Genomic DNA, 15,703 nt, shown 5'->3' with positions numbered 1-15,703 from the left:
TCTAGAAGCCCATGTGGAAAGCCAGCAGTCCTGGAGCTGCTCTGGTTGAAGCTGGGATGGGGGCCCAGAGCTCCCTGCTGTTCTTGACCCCCAAATCTTTGCTTCCAGGATTCACTGGCCCCTACCTGCTACCTGTAGGCCTTCACCTGCTTACTTGTGTCCAATGTGGGGGTAATGGGCTTACTCAGCAGCCATCCTCATGGCCTAAACATTTGGCCAGTTTCAGTGTACCCAAAGGGTGAAGGAGGTCTGGGCTTCCATGGGGCCTGAACCGCAGGTGCCTTCAACACTTCCTAGGGTTCTGGACATGTCAGCAGCTGCCCACCAAGGCCTGGAAGATAAGGGGGGCTCACACCACTAGGGCAAAGTTGGATCAATGAGAAGGGAAAGATGCGACAGATGTATCCCTCCTTTTTTCTTGTCCCCTCTGGATTCTGTTGAGATGCTTCCAGATTCTCCGAGGCACCTTCCTGCTCTAGTAACTGCAGGTTAGTAGGGAAGCTGTGGCCAGCTCTAATCCCCTACTTTTTTTTTTTTTTTTTTTTTTTTTTTGAGACAGTCTCGCTCTGTAGCCCAGGCTGGAGTGCAGTGGCGCCATCTTGCCTCATTGCAACCTCCGCCTCCAGGGTTCAAGCGATTCTCCTGCCTCAGCCTCTCTAGTAGCTGGAATTACAGGCACGCGCCACCACGCCCGGCTAATTTTCGTATTTTTAGTAGAGACGGGGTTTCGCCATGTTGGCCAGGCTGGTCTAGAACTCCCAGTCTCAAGAGATCCATCTGCCTCAGCCTCCCAAAGGGCTGGGATTACAGACATGAGCCACAGCGCCCGGCCTAATCCCCTACTTCGATTTACTGTCCCTCCCCACATCATTTCTTCCCTTATTGAAAGCTCTGGGTCCTCCCCAATGCCCCATCATGTAAACCAATCTGTCCTGCTGGGTTTGGAGCACCACGGTGGGCAGGGGAGAACCCGTTTGTCAAAAGGTTCAGAGTTTTTGAGTTCCTCATGCTTAATTATCAGCGGCCACAGCACAACACGTGGTCGAGGGTGGGTTGTAAATTCTCACCTGGCCTAGAGGACGCAGCCAGGACCCCAGCGCTTAGCCATCTCTGTAGAGGATTCGCGGGTGGACCATGCTCAGTCTAACAGGGCGTGGTTATTAACGCCCGTTATGAACGGTTCATAACCAGCCAACGGTTATGAACTGTGGAGGGCTTCCCCAATCCCGCCACACGCTCGAGGCGGAAGCGACACGACGCCTGCGCGGTTTTGCTGGCGCTCCGCACGTGCACCGTGACCTGCGCATGCGCTTTGGAAGCCTCGCGAGCTTGCTGTGGCACTCAGGATTTGGTGCAGGTGCCTGTGGCCTTTGGGGGTTTCCTCGCGTCTTTTAGGTAGATGCTTCCAGGGATTCTCCGAGGCCCCTTCCTACTCCAGTAACTGCAGGTTTCTGGGGAAGCCGTGGCCAGCTCTAATCCCCTACTTTTTTTTTTTTTTTTTTTTTTTTTGAGACAGTTTCGCTCTGTCGCCCAGGCTGGAGTGCACTGGCGCCATCTCGCCTCACTGCAACCTCCGCCTCCAGGGTTCAAGCGATTCTCCTGCCTCAGCCTCTCTAGTAGCTGGAATTACAGGGAGAGCAATGGCCCACTCATACCCGAAACAGAGAAGCGAGGATTTTTTTTTTCCTGCAAGCTGCTGCGCATTAATCAAGTCAAAGTGCAGATGAAATCTTTTCCCCCCCGGTTGTTTTCCAACGTTTGGGGGGTCATTAGGGAAAACATTCGTTGGACAGATGTCCTTAGGGTCGGCGCTTTTATCTCTGAAAGGAAGAACACTTGGAAATGAAGCTGCGTGTTTTTCCTTTTGCCGGGAAAAGCCAGCCTGTGTGCCTGCCTTTTGACCCGAGACCGAGCGCCTGAAGCCTCTTGGACTTAAATTAACATTAGTCCATTTTCTATGCGTTTGTCCTTGGCTTGGTTTATGGTGTTTGTTGGAAGGTAAATGTTTTAAAGTTTTGGGGATTCCTATCATGCTTAGGGAAATCAATCCCCTTCTCTCTTCTCCCCTTCCCCCGATATTCTCTTACATTTTGTTGCAATGTTTATTTTTTATTTATTTATTTTTTACTAGACAACCTATAGTCTTTATGGAATATATTTAGTATCAGCTGTAAGGCAAGAGTCAAGCGTCCCCCGCCCCCAGGTGGAAATTAACTTATTCCAGCCCCACTTATTAAATAAGCCTCTTATTAAATGAGCCAACAGGTGTGGACCTGTTGAGTTTGAGATCCCGCTTAGACGCCAGTGGAGACATCTGTGGTCAGTTGCACAAGTGAGTCTGATGTGAGGGGTGAGGTTCTGGCTGAAACTATAATTTTGGGCGTCATCAGCATCTAAATAGATCAGTCTCCCTCACTTGTTAAAAAATGCTTTTCCAGTCTTAGAATGTATTCTCTCACATGAAATATTTAATCGCATTATCCAGTTCTTTCCCATCCCTGCCTAAAAGAAAGTGTTCCATTGGGATTTAAATTATAATTGCATTAAATTTAAATGGAAGTTTTGGGAGCATTGACATTTTTGTGATATTAATCTTCCCCCAGAGGATAAAAAATGGCTTTCCATTTACTCAAGACTTCTTTTAGGTCCTCCAATAAGATTTTATAAATTCTTTATACGGGTTCTATAACTTTCTGGTTAAAATTATTCCTAAGTGTTTTATGGTTTTTGTCTATTGTGATGGAATACTTTTTTTCATCTGTATTGCTCACTGATTATTAATATGGAGAAAAGCTAATGATTTAATATAATTCACTTTCTGTCTTAGGAATTCTGGTAGTTTTAATAAGCCTGTTTTTTATAGATACAAATTTGCCAGTATACCAATTTATTTTGTCAGTTTTCTTTAGTTAGAACCTCTGAAACAATGTTGAATAATGATCCCGGGCTTGTTTCTGATATGGGTGGAAATCCGCTTGTGAGAGTTGAGCAGTGAGAGTTTTGGCAAGTGGCTTTTAAAATGTTGGGGTTTCCTTTAGTTTGTCTTGCGGCTGCTGGGACTCACCGGTAGTTGCCAGTCCTGCCTGAGTTGGGCGCCAGGGGGCAGCAGTCACGCAGAATGAAATGTGGGCTGTGCCCCCTGGAAACTGGCTGAATTTTGTCAAATGCCTTTACACCTTCTATAAAAAAATATATAGAGTTTTCTCCTTTATGCTGCTGTTTTTATTTTCAATTAGACATTGAGTAGCTATGAAAGAATACTGTATAAAATATTTGTAAAGGAGGCCTGGCGCGGTGGCTCACGCCTGTAATTCCAGCACTTTGGGAGGCCAAGGTGGACAGATTGCTTGAGCCCAGGAGTTGGAGACCAGCCTGGGCAACATAGCAAGACGCCATCTCCACATTAAATACAAAAATTAGCTGGGTTTGTGCTGAGGCTGAGGTGGGAGAATCGCTTGAGCCCGGGAGGTGGAGGCTGCAATGAGCTATGATCGTGCCACTGTACTCTAGCCTGGGTGACAGAGTGAGAAACTGTCTTTAAAAAAAAAATTGTAAAGCAGAAAAAATATATATCAAACACCCATCACCTGGCTTGTTATTTTATAAATCCCTGTGTGTCCTTCCTGGACCCCTTGTCTCTCTGCTCAGAGGTCACCATCATCCTGAATTGCGTTTATTACTCTTAGTATTTCATTTTATAATTGTGTTTCTTTACTCTTCATTATATTTTTATGAGCTCTGTGTATTCCTGTTTTATTTTGCCCTAAGTGTTTTATTTTGCCCTAAGTGTTTTATTTTGCTTTGTTTTTGAACTTAGATGGACATAACGTTTTATTGTTTTGTGGTTTTCTTTTTTTTATTTTCAACATTGTGTTCCAGAAAATCATCCATATTGTTGGATGTAACTATAATTTATTCATTTTCACTACTGTATAGTATTCTGGATGTTAACCTAAATAACAATAAAGAGAGGCTCTCAAAAGAAAAGATACTTATTTAGGAACAAAGCATTGCAAATTTATGCATATATGTCTTTTCTTTTAGGGAGCCTCTTTGTTATTTGGGTTGCCACATCACTGCCGAATACTAGACAGTAATGAAAACGAATGAATTACACCCGCGGTTGAACATAATACAATTTGAAATGCATTCCTCTGAGACTGGCAACTGTGCATTGTTTATGTCTCCTGTTGCATGTGTGCAGGACTTTCTCCCTGGGACAGCTGTTCCCAACATTTTTGGTACCAGGGACTGGTTTCATGGAAGACAGTTTCTCCATGGACTGGGGTGGGGGATAGTTTTTGAGATGATTCAAACACATTACATTTATTATGCACTTTATTTCTGTTATTATTACATTGTAATATATAATGAAATAATTATACAACTCACCATAATGTAGAATCAGTGGGAGCCCGAGCTTGTTTTCCTGGAGCTAGATGGTCTCATCTGTGGGTGATGGGAGACAGTGACAGATCATCAGGCATTCGATTCTCATCAGGAACATGCAACCTAGATCCCTCGCATGCGCAGTTTACATGGGGTTCTTGCTCCTATGAGAATCTAATGCCGCCGCTGATCTGACTGGAGGCAGAGCTCAGGCAGTAATGGGTAATGGGTAGCGGCTGTAAATATAGATGAAGCTTTGCCTGCTTGCCTGCAGCTCACCTGCTGTGGGTCTGGTTCCTAACAGGCCATGGACTGGTACTGGTCTGTGGCCTGAGGGTTGGGGACCCCTGCCCTAGGATATAATCCTTGGAGTAGAATTGCAGAGTCATAGTTCATGCCCATTTCCACTTTACTAGGTAATGCCAGAATCGGTTGTGTTAATTTTCACACCCATTGGCACTGGATAAGTGCTTTGTTTCTCTACTTTGTTGCTTGTGCTTGATATTGCTAGACTTGAAATGTTTTGCCAGTCTGATGAGGGTATAGTGGTATCTCAGTGTGGTTTAATTTACGTTTTTCTGATTTCCAAAATGTGGTTGAGCACCTTTTCTTATGTTTATTGACCATTTATTTATTTTATTTATTTTTATTTATTTTTGAGACAGGGTCTTGCTCTGTCGCCCAGGCTAGAGTGCAGTGGCACAATCGCAGCACGCTGCAACCTCCACCTCCTGGGCTCAAGGAGTCCTCCTGCCTCAGCCTCCCAAGTAGTTAGGACTACAGGCATGTGCCACAATGCCTGGCTAATTTTTGTATTTTTCGTAGAGACAGGGTTTCGCTATGTCACCCTGGCTGGTCTTGAATTCCTGGACACAAGCGATCCACTCGCCTCAGCCTCCCAAAGTGCTGGGATTACAGGTGTGAGCCATTGTGCCTGGCCTTATTGACCATTTAGCTTTCTGTGATGAAGTGTTTGCTCAAGATTTGGGCGCATTTTTCTATTTTATCTTTTTCTTATTTGAATTTTGTATATTCTGGAGACAAGTTCTTTATAAGTTATCTGTGTTGCAGATTTTTTTCTCCTATTCTTTGGTATGCCTTCTTTTTTATTCTCTTTTTACAGAGTCTTTTTGAGGACTAGGAATCCTTAATTAAAAATGTAGAATAATAATTTATCAGTCCTTTATTTATAATTTTATTGTAACTTGTTTAAGAAATACTTCTTGGCTGGGCGCAATGGCTCACGCCTGTAATCCCAGCACTTTGGGAGGCCGAGGTGGGCGGATCACCTGAGTTCAGGAGTTTGAGACCAGCCTGGCCAACACAGTGAAACCCCATCCCTACTAAAAATACAAAAATTAGCTGGGGCGTGATGGTGGGTGCCGGTAATCCAGCTACTCAGGAGGTTGAGGCAGAAGAATTGCTTGAACCCGGGAAGCAGAGGTTGCAGTGAGCCAAGATTGCACCATTGCACCCCAGCCTGGGAGACAGGAGCGAAACTCCATCTCAAAAAAACAAAACAAAAATAAGAAATACTTCTCTACCCTGAGGTCATGGAGATATTTTGTATTATCTTCTAAAGCCTTTATAGTTTTGTCTTTCATATACAGATGGTCCCTACCTTAATGATGGTTTGACTAAGGATTGTTTTGACTTTATGATGTTGTGAAAGCAATACCCATTCAGTAGAAGCTGCACTTTGAATTTTGAATTTTCATCTTTCTCCAGGCTAGCAATATTCTATAAGATATTGTGATGCTGGGCAGTGGCAGTGAGCTGCAGCTGTCAGCCACAAGGGTAAACGTTTGATACTCTGTAGTGTACAGTGTTCAATAAATGACATGAGATATTCAACACTATTATAAAAACAGGCTATGCGTTAGATGATTTTGCTCAACTGTAGGCTAAGGTAAGTGTTCTGAGCTCATTTAATGTAGGCTAGGCTAAGCTATGATGTCCTGTAGGAGTATTAAATGCATTTTTAACTTATGATATTTTTGACTTATGATGGGTTTATTGGAACATAACCTTATTGTAAGTTGAGGACCATCTATGTAGATTTTTTTTAAAAAATTATTATTATTATTATTATTATTATTTTTTGAGACACAGTCTCATTCTGTTGCCCAGGCTGGAGTACAGTGGCATGATCTTGGCTCACTGCAACCTCTGCCTCCTGAGTTCAAGTGATTCTCCTGCCTCAGCCTCCTGAGTAGCTGGAATTACACGCATGTGCCACCACACCCAGCTAATTTTTTGTATTTTTAATAGAGATAGGGTTTTGCCATATTGGCCAGGCTGGTCTCAAACCCCTGGCCTAAAGTGATCTGCCCATCTTAGTCTCCCAAAGTGCTGGGATTATAGGTATGAGCCACCTTGCTTGGCCTAGATCTTTAATTTGCCTGGAATTGACTTTCGTGTATGGTATGAGGTAGAGCTCCAGTTTTCCTCCTTCCCTCCTCTTTTCCTTCTTCATTCCCTCCCTTCTTCTTCTCTCCTTCTTTCCATACATATACCTGGTTGCCTCACCACCCTTCATTGAGTAGTCTTTTCTTTCACTATTGACCTACAGTGCTACCTCTGTTATATATCAAATGTTCATTTATGTATTAATCTGTTTCTGAACTTTTAATTTAGTTATATTTGTCTACTGTCTCTTTCTCTATGCCAATACTAATTTATTTATAGTTTTACATTATTTTGATATCTAGTTGAGGCAGTCCTCCTACTTTTCTTTTTTTTTTGAGACTGAGTCTTGCTCTGTCGCCCAGGCTGGAGTGCAGTGGCATGATCTCAGCTCACTACAACCTCCACTTCCCTGGTTCAAGGGATTCCCCTGCCTCAGCCTCCTGAGTAGCTGGGATTACAGGTGCGCACCACCACACCTGGCTAATTTTTTTGTATTTTTAATAGAGATGGGGTTTCACCATGTTGGCCAGACTGGTCTCGAACTCCTGACCTCAGGCTATCCACCTGCCTTGGCCTCCCAAAGTGCTGGAATTACAGGCATGAGCCACCGCGCCCAGCTACATTTCTACTTCAATAGTGTCTTGACTACTGTTAGGTGTTAGCATTTTCGTGCACATTTTAGAATCATCAAGCTCCATGAGAAAACCTGTAGGGGTTCCATTGGAATTGATGGTATCCATCCTTAACTGAGAAGAATTGATACCTTTATAAGTCTTCCCAACCATGAATATGGTATAATTCTCAATCTAGATCTTTCTTTAGTGTCTCTCAAAAAAAGTATTACAGTTTTCCCTTTAGAGGTCTCATATGTCTTTTGTTAGATATATCTTTGGAACTTGATGATTTGTAATGCTATTATAGATGAATGACAACTTTAAGTTACATTCTCTGACAGTTTGTTGCTAGTATATAAAAATATAATTGATTTTTATATATCAATTGACTGTTATCTACACAATTCTTTTGGATTTTTTAGGTCATATCATCAGTGAACAGTGATAATTTTACCAGTTCTCATACTTTATATAAATATTTTTCTTGCCTTATTGCATTGGCTCTGAGTACAGTGTTGAATATAAAGGGGGAAAGTGGGCATCTCTTTTTGTGCCCTGTCTCGCAAGAAAAGTGCGTGTGTGTGTGTAGATATCAGATTATGGAAATTTTCTTCTATTCCTATTGCTACACTCTTTATTTTATTTATTTATTTATATATTTTTTGAGACAGAGTCTTGCTCTGTTGCCCAGGCTGGAGTGCAGTGGTGCCATCTTGGCTCACTGCAGCCTCCACCTCCCAGATTCAAGTGATTCTCCTGCTGCAGCCTCTTGAGGAGCTGGGATTACAGGTGCCCACTACCATGCCCAGCTAATTTTTGTGTTTTTACTAGAGATGGGGTTTCACCATGTTGGTCAGGCTGGTCTTGACTCCTGACCTCAGGTGATCCACCCACCTGGGCCTCCCAAAGTGCTAGCATTACAGGTGTGAGCCACTGTGCCCAGTCTTTTTTTCCTTTTAAATATCATGGATGCATGCTGAATTTTATCTAAAGCGTTTTCTTCATATTAGCATAACTATGTAGCATTCTCCTTTAATTTGTTAATGTGGTGAATTACATGGTTTAGTTTTTCTCAGCATAAACTAACCTTGCATTTTTGGAATAATAGTGATTTTCTATATTGTTAGATTTATTAATATTTTATTTTGAATTGTACCATTACAAGTGACATTAGTTTGTAATTGTCTATTCTCATACTGTTTGTCAGGTTTTTGTGAGCAGGTTATGTTAGCTTGAAGAAATCAGTTTGGGAGTATTCTCTCTTTCCCTCTACTCTTGGAAAGTTTCTGTAAGATTGGAATTATTCCTTGGTCATTTGTGTAGAGTTTTGTGTGTATATATTAGGACTGTTTTTGAGACGGAGTCTCGCTCTGTCACTAGGCTGGAGTGCAGTGATCTCGGCTCACTGCACCCTCCACCTCCCGGGTTCAAGTGATTCTCCTGCCTCAGCCTCCTGAGTAGCTGAGACTACAGGCGCACGACACCACACCCAGCTAATTTTTGCATTTTTAGTAGAGGCGGGGTTTCACCATGTTGGCGAGGATAGTCTCGATCTCTTGACCTCATGATCCGCCCGCCTCAGCCTCCCAAAGTGGGGGTATTACAGGCATGAGCCACTGCACCCGGCCTGTTAGGACTACTTTTAACTGATTTTTAAAAAGAAATGGTTATAAGTCTTTTTTTTTTTTTTTTTTGGAGACAGTCTCACTCTGTTGCTCAGGCTGGAGTACAGTGGCATCATCTAGGCTCACTGCAACCTCCACCTCCTGAGCTCAAGCCATCCTCCCACCTCAGCCTCCTGAGTGGCTGGGACTACAGGCATGCACCACTATGCCTAGCTAATTTTTTGTGTGTGCATATTTTTTGTAGAGATGGGGTTTTATCATGTTGCCCGGCCTGGTCTCAAACACCTGGCTTCAAAGCAATCAGCCCGACTCGGCCTCCCAGAGTGTTGGGATCCCAGGCATGAGCCACTGAGTCCAAGTTATATTTTTGTAGGAACTAATCCATTTTATCTGTTTTCAAATTTATTGTCCAAGTTGTTCATAATATTTATTGTCCAAGTTGTTCATAATATTCCTAATTTATTTTTTAGGTGTCTCCACAGGGCAAGTTCTAATAATATATTCTTTCTTTAAAATGTCTCTGGTGTCTGTATTTATGTCCCCTTTCTTTTTTTTTTTTTTGAGGTAGAGTTTCACTCTTGTTGCCCAGGCTGGAGTGCAGTGGCACAATCTTGGTTCACAGCAACCTCTGCCTCCCAGGTTCAAGCGATTTTCTTTTTTTTGTTGTTTTTTCGAGACGGAGTCTCGCTCTGTTGCCCAGGCTGGAGTGCAGTGGTGCAATCTCGGCTCACTTTAAACTCTGCCTCCTGGGTGCATGCCATTCTCCCGCCTCAGCCTCCTGAGTAGCTGGGACTACAGGTGCCCTCCACGACACCCGGCTAATTTTGTTTTTGTATTTTTAGTAGAGAGGGGTTTCACCGTGTTAGCCAGGATGGTCTCGATCTCCTGACCTCATGATCCACCCGCCTCGGCCTCCCAAAGTGCTGGGATTACAGGCATGAGCCACTGCACCCGGCCTAACCTCAGCTTTCTTCGTTCTTTTTATTATTTCCCTATTTAATGAATACCTGATCTTTATTTTCATTCTTGTCCTTTTCTTTCTTTTTTCTTTTTCTTTTTTTTTTTTTGAGACAGAGTCTCGCTCTGTCGCCCAGGCTGGAGTGCAGAGTCGCGATCTCGGCTCACTGCAAGCTCCGCCTCCCGGGTTCACGCCATTCTCCTGCCTCAGCCTCCCGAGTAGCTGGGACTACAGGCACCCACCAACACGCCCGGCTAATTTTTTGTATATTTTTTAGTAGAGACAGGGTTTCACCGTGTTTGCAAGGATGGTCTCAATCTCCTGACCTCGTGATCTGCCCGCCTCGGCCTCCCAAAGTGCTGGGATTACAGGCGTGAGCCACCTCACCCAGCCCATTCTTGTCCTTTTCTTGACTTTATTCTAATGTTCATTTTCTTACTCAAATTGGATGTTTAAAAATTTTTTAGTCTTTTACATGAGCCTTAAATGTTGTAAATTTTCCTCAAGGTACTGCTTTACCTGTATTCTGTATGTTTTAATATATAGTTTTTTTGTTTAACTGTATTTTCTGATTTCTATTGTTTTCTTCATTGACCTATGAGTTATTTCAAAATATATTTCTTAATGTTCTAGTCTGTTTTTTTCTCCCAGTTTTATTTTTGTCATTGATTTTGTACTGTCTTCATTGCAGTCTGAGAATGTGGTCCTTTGAAATTTGCTGAGGCCTTATGACTGGATTAAATATGTGGTTAATGTTCATAAAAGTTCCATGTGCATTTCAAAAATATGTATTCTGCAGTCACATTTAATTCCCTGTATGTGTCCATGACATCAAGTTTGTTAATTATATAGTAATTAACATAATTTGTTGTCTGAGCTGTCATTACTGGGAGAAATACATTACAATCTTCCATTATGATAGTGGATTTATCTTTCTCTTTATCCATTTTACTTTATACATTTTGAGATGTTATTAGGTGCATAAGAGTTTTAGAAATTTATGAGTTTTACCTTCTATCACTACAAAATAACCTTAAAAATTCTAGTAGTTGACATCTAGTAATATTTTTTGCCCTAGAGTCTGTTTAGTTTATATATTTATGTTTTAGGTGTATTCTTGTAAATAGCATATAGCTAGATTTTATTTTTAGTCCATATTTTTTTCCTTGAAGCATTTAGATTACTTAAATTTTATGTAATTACTGATGTATTACTGATGTATTTGTATTCTCTTATTTGTGATTTTTATTCTACATTCTTTTTTCCTCTCCTCTCTTGCCTTCTTTAGATTTACTGAGCTTTTCCCCCCCTGCATTCAATGTGTTTCTTCTACTGCTTTGGAAATAATTTAGTATTGCTATTCCTTCAATGATTACCTGATAAGTTTTACATAATCTTAACTCATCATAGTCTAACTCCACATGACACTATATATATATTTTTAAAAATTTTAATATACTGTTTAATATGCTAAATAAAATTTAGTTATACACACATACACACACACACACACATATATATATATAGAGAGAGAGAGACAGACAGAGACAGAGACAGAGACAGTCAGAGACAGGATGATTGTGTAGCTCACTGCAGTCTTGAACTTCTAGGCTCAAGTTATCTATCCTCCCTCCTCAGCCTCCCAAGTAGCTGGGACTACAGGCACACGCCACCATGCCTGGTTAATTATTTTATTTTTGTAGAGATGGAGTCTTGCTATATTGCCCAGGCTGGTCTCAAATTCCTGACCTCAAGTGATCGTTCCACCTTGGCCTCCCCAAGTGTTGGGATCATAGGCATAAACCACCACACGTGACCTGTGGAAAAGATATTTTGACTGAGGAGAATACTAACATTTTCTTCTCTATTTTGGAGGTAATACTTCATTGTCTTCTGACTTCCTTTGGAGGCTCTCAGTCTAATCTGTTCTCGGTCTAATTGGCCTTCCTTTGGAGATGAATTTTCAGGATCTCACTCTGTTGTTTGGGCTGGAGTGCAGTGATGTGATCCTAGCTCACTGCAGCCTCAAATTCTTGGGCTCAAGCAATCCTCCAGCCTCAGTCTCCTGGGAAGCTAGGACTACAGACACATACCACTTTGCCTAATTTTATTTTTATTTTTTTGTAGAGATGGGGTCTCTTCTGTTTTCCCATGATGGCCTCCAGCTGCTGGTCTCAAGCGATCCTTCTGCCTCAGCCTCCCAAAGTGCTGGTAAGACAGGTGTGAGCCACTGCACCCAGCCTAATTTATGCTCTTTGAAGGTAATTTAAAAAAATCTGCTTGTAAGATTTTGTTGTCTTAGTAATCTTGCAGTTTTACTATATTGTATTTAGCTGTGGATATCTTTTTATTTACCATAATTAGGATTTGTTGAGCTTAACTTTGTGTATTGGTGTTTTCCATGATTTCTTGAAAAACTTTTAGCCATAACTCTTCCAAGATTGCTTCTGTTCCATAAAAAATTCTTTTCTCCTTCTGAAATAGATCAGACATATGTGGGATCATCTTTCATGTCTTAACTTCCCTTTGATATTTTTCACTTCTTTGTGTCTCTGTGTTGTATTCCAGATTTCTTCAGATCTCACTTCTGCTTCACTAATACTCTCTTCAGCTGTGTAATCTGTTGTAAAACTATTCACTGAATTATTTTTAGTGATTTTAAAACATTTTCTTGAAATTTGTTTAGTATGTTTGAATATTTACTCTTCACTTATTTTCAAGCTGCCTTTCTATTTCTAGAAATATATTAAACATGCTTATTTTCTCTTCTGTATCTGATAATTTCACTGTGTGGAAGAGTTTTCTGTCTGATTCTGCTATCTGTTATTTCTGGTTGCCCTTGCTCATGGGTGCTTGTTTCCTTGTGTGTTTGGAGATTTTATACTGTGAGCTGCTCATTTTCCCTGCAGTTTCATATCTGAGGTTCTCTAAGGCCTAGAATGAAGGGGATATCTTCCAGAGAGGACTTGTTTGCTTCCCCCAGGTGACTGGGAACATTGCCAACTTGAGACCATGTTACTTTCTCTGTCAGAGGTTTCATTGAGCCATTCAGGTAGTGTGTATTTGGGCTGCAAAACTAACTGAGGGTCCACTCCTGATTACAAATTCTTAGGGGGATTTTGTTTTTCTCTGCTCAGGACCAACCTTTAAGACAAGTGATTTTTCTTGTATTTTATTTTGGATTCACTATTACATTGAAGGTATAGCCCTTGGGGGCCCCAAATCTCCTATTATATGCCCTACCTTTGGAGGCTCTTTTGAGGCAGTGAAAACTTACAGTTAAGCTCATTGGGCTTTGTAAATAATTGCAACATAAAATATTTCAGACCTTTTCTTACCTCTCCAGGTTTTCATACCCACTTAGTTTTTGGCTTGAGTATTCGTCATATTGTTTCCAGTTGATGGATGCATTTAACATTTAAAAAATTTTATCCAACCTGTCTAGTTTTCCACAAAGGAGTATTTTCTGGGAACCTAGTTTACCATATTGCCAGAAGAAGAAATCCTTCGACTGGCTGATGTAATGAATGATTTACCATGGAAAGCTTCACAACATTGAGCCATTCTTGCATTTCTGCAGTAAACCTAATTTTGGCATGGGCTTACCAACTTGGGGTTCAGTCTTTTCTATGTGGCTAGATTCTATTTGCTGTTCTCTTGTTTGGATTTATGAAAATTCTTTTCTTCCATGAGACCGAACTATATATTCCCTTTATTTTCACACTGTCTTTATCAGGCTTTGTTGCTGAAGTTATGCATGCTGGCTAGCTTCATAAAAACAATAAGTTAAATAGCATTGAGTTTGTCTCTGGTCCTATTCTGTGTTCCACTTTGAAATGTGTCTCTCCGTTGTCCTCTCCTCCCAACTCCCTTCATGCTGAGCCATGTCCCTGAAGATGAGGGAACCTCAGGCCTTCTCTTCCCCACTTACAGAATCTGACTCCTACCCCACAGTCTGTCAGGAGCAGCAATTTGGACTCTAGAGTTTGGGGGAGGCAGCAGTTTCCTGGGTCCCTGGGCTCAGCTCTTTACCAGTTCCATTTCTGAGTCTCTTCCCAACTTGGTACTGCAGTCACGCCCCCCCCCACTGCTCAGGTGTTGTCCCACTGAGCATTTGCTTTAGCTGGTCTTCCTGGCCTGGTGTTGATTCTTTCGACAGCTATTCATTGAGCACTATGTGCCAGGCAGTGGGATGCTACAACGTATAAGACCATGAAGCTCACAGTCTCATGAAGCTCAGTCCATTAGGGTAGGGAGGGCAGACCATCAACAAATACACTGCATGGCAGCCAGATGGTGATCAGAGCGCAGTGGAGAAAAAGGAAGCTGTGTGTCCCCAGGAGGCTTCCAGCTTGTTTGGGCATCTGCAGGTCAAATCTACATAGTCCCCTCATCGTCCCCGAGTTCTTGCTGGAGTGCAGTGGCGCGATCTTCGCTCACTGCAGCCTCCGCCTCCCGGGTTCAAGTGATTATCTGCCTCAGCCTCCCAACTAGCTGGGATTACAGGTGTGCACCACCACACCCAGCTAATTTTTGTATTTTTAGTAGAGACGGGGTTTTGCCATGTTGGCCAGGCTGGTCTCGAACTCCTGGCCTCAAGTGATCTGTCCGCCTTGACCTCCTAAAGTGCTGGGATTACAGGCGTGAGCCACTGCACCTGGCCCTTTTTTTTTTTTTTTTTAATTATTCTCTCATATAAATGTCACAATCAACTTGTCAAGCTTTTGAACCATATTGGTAGGATTTTGATAGGGATCATGTTGAATTTGTAGGTTTGGGACTAACATAACTGAATGTGAACCTAGCTATGAAGATGTATTTTTCCTCTTAACTCAAGTCCTGTCATGTCCATAAAGGTCTTTTACAGGTTTTGTGTCTTTTTGTCAGATGGCCTGTGTTGTAGATCTTTTTTTCTATTACATTTTCTACTCAGTGATGGCTGGTGTGAGACCACTGAGTGTAGGTTGATCTTGTGTCCTGCTGGTCAGAGTGGTCTTTCTCAAACATTGCCCTGATGTCACTTCCTATTCAAGCTCTTCAGAGCCCTCTCTTTGCCTCAGTAGACTGGCCTTTGTCCCCTCCCTTGCCCTCTGGGTCAGGTGCATCCTGAGGTTCCACCTCACCTCTATTCCAGTGAGACCTGCCCCACCGACTCCTCAGCCGGGACCCCCCGCCAGCGGCCACCTCCCCACAGATAGGGAAGCCTAGCCAGGGAAGGAGCTGTGCAGGGCCAGCCCCAGATCCCACAGGGCTGGGGTGTGGAGGCAGATGGTGAGAGCGCTGGCCCTGATGCCCCTGGGGTGTCCTGCTCTACCTATCCCTCACCTGGAAGTGCAGCCCAGGCTGCTGCTGTCAAGTGATATGGAACTCACCAGGGCCGGCCTTCCCCCTGGAGGCCTCCCACTAGACAGCTCCAGGAACTGAAACACGGGAGGGGGCTGCTGGTGGTCTCCACCTGGCTAAAGCACTGCCCTTCCAGAGAGCAGAGCTAGGTCCAGGCCAGCCCTGTGGCCACAGCATCAGGGCAGCCTTTGGCAGAGCTGCGACCCTGTCCCCAGCCCTTTGGGCAGTTTCCTGGGTCTCCTACCTCCTCTCTTCCCCTGACCCCCCTGCTGTTTCACCCCATGCTCTACCCCCATGCCACCCTGTAGGCTGTCACCTGTCCTTCTACGTTAGTCCCCTCCACCCAGACACAGAGAGACTGAGGG

The sequence above is a fragment of the Pongo pygmaeus genome, chromosome 23, assembly GCF_028885625.2.
Source record: "Pongo pygmaeus isolate AG05252 chromosome 23, NHGRI_mPonPyg2-v2.0_pri, whole genome shotgun sequence".
Lineage (NCBI taxonomy): Eukaryota > Metazoa > Chordata > Mammalia > Primates > Hominidae > Pongo > Pongo pygmaeus.
This window is presented reverse-complemented; position numbering follows the sequence as displayed.